We start from the raw sequence: 1891 nt of genomic DNA, 5'->3' as shown, positions 1-1891 counted from the left end.
TTGGAGGCATCAACTCAGAAGTTTCTGCATTTCTTATTGGATAATGATCTCCATTCCCTTTCACGACAGGAATACACATCCTGCCTTACGAATTTTTCAAACTAGGAGATAGCACAACCTGATCTATTTTGTTTGCCCAAGTTTGTGCACGTTAAGACACAGATACAGAATACTACCAGATATAGGATAAATGGTATGGGTGGATGGAAGAAAGAAACAAGGATCAATGATGGAAGACAACAAAGCCCCAAAATAGTAGTTAAGGAGAATTAACGCATATATATGTATCCAAGTGGTTTAAACTTACTAGAGGTAGTCAGCCAATACAGCAGACAGAGGAGTAAGATAAGAGGGTTAAGAATGGTGAAATACAAATGAAAAATAATACAAGGGAAAACAATATAAGGAGAGTGATATGGATTGGAAATTGCTATTAGAAAGAACAGGAAGCTCCTGTTCGTATTGTATTGTGTAAATGTGGTGTACGTCTAAGTTTTGTGTGTGTATTTTACATCTTTGTAAATAAAATAAAAAAATAAAAAATAAAGGAGCAGATTTGGGACACCCTCCCCCTCCTCTAAAAAAAAAAAGAAAGACTAAGCTTCTTTCTTATGGGTTTGTGGTATTTTCCTCCTTTGATCTAGATGAGTCAAAGCAGAGCTGAGCAGATCTTCGATCCCCAGAAAGTCTGAGCACGAAATCACCCACAAGGCTGTCTGTTGCAGAGAGAGGAAGAAGGATGGGAGATCTGGGGAGCGGGATTGTTGCCTTGCTGTTGGCCATCTTCACAGGTATCTTTTTTGATTGATTGATTCATTTATTGGGGGAAATAATTTTTACCCTATTGTTCTTTTTTTGGTGGAAGGTGAAAAACAAGGCTTCCTCAAGCTGGTTTTTAAACTGAACTTTTACAAAGCCATTAAAAAGAAAATAAGCAAAACCATAAGGAGGAAAATTAATTTAAATACCTTATCATGTAAAGTAGGATAGCAAACACTGAATAATAATTTCTGTATTGAAAATTCTAAAGCATCAGCTAAATAAACTTGTTGGTGGATTCCTTCCTTCCTTCCTTCCTTCCTTCCTTCCTTCCTTCCTTCCTTCCTTCCTTCCTTTCTCTATCGTTTTCCCTAACGTTTCCTATTCCTTCCAGTTGTATCAGGTCAAGCTACTGTCATCCAGGAGCACCAATTTCTATCTCTTAAGGAGGGAGACTCCATCCACTTGAACTGCTCCTATCAGGAAGCAGAATATAGTCTTCAGTGGTACAAGCAATATCCAGGAGGCCCCCCAGAATTCATGACATTACTGGTTTTATCAGGGACCAAAGCAGAGGATAATTATGAAATGACTCTGGACACAGAGAAGAAGGCCACCTCTTTGTATCTGAAGAACACCCAACTGAAGGATTCAGCTGTCTATTTCTGTGGCTGGAGCACAGTGCTACAAAGACACCTGCTGGTTGTCACCAAAGTGGAAGACAACCAAGAAAAAGATATTGAGCTCCCTTTCTTCTTCTTCGAAGAAAGATCAGGAGAAGAACTTGAGCCATAGCCTCATAACAACAAAGATCTGTTTGTCCCAAAGGTCCTTTTCCAAAAGGCAACTGAAGTTTCCTCATTTTTTCCCTTCAAAACATTTGTTTCTCATCCAAAATGAGAAACTTCAGCTCTAACTGATCGATGAGGAGCAAAACACTGTAAAGGAAAACAAAAAAAAGAAAACAAAATCCAGTTGCCTTTTGGGACAACCATGACCTGGATGACTTAGAATCTCTACAGATGTTCATCTGGAAATTGGAGCAGAACACCCAAGAGAGAGGAATGGTTGAAAGGTTCCTGGCAATCAACTGAATGATCCCCATGTCTTTCCCTTCCAGGTGTCCAAGGCC

The 1891-nt window shown here is 39.3% G+C and overlaps 1 gene segment (V, D, J or C); it reads left to right on the top strand.

Moving 5' to 3' along the window:
- The first annotated feature begins 739 nt into the window (after positions 1-739).
- LOC309401255 (T cell receptor alpha variable 30-like) lies at positions 740-1554 on the top strand. The segment is given in 2 exons: positions 740-791; positions 1154-1554.
- Positions 1555-1891: the final 337 nt, after the last annotated feature.

Source organism: Natrix helvetica (genome assembly GCF_964273705.1).
Source record: "Natrix helvetica genome assembly, chromosome: Z".
NCBI lineage: Eukaryota > Metazoa > Chordata > Lepidosauria > Squamata > Natricidae > Natrix > Natrix helvetica.
The sequence above is the reverse complement of the archived record's forward strand: the minus strand, read 5'-3'. Positions and strand labels throughout refer to the sequence as shown.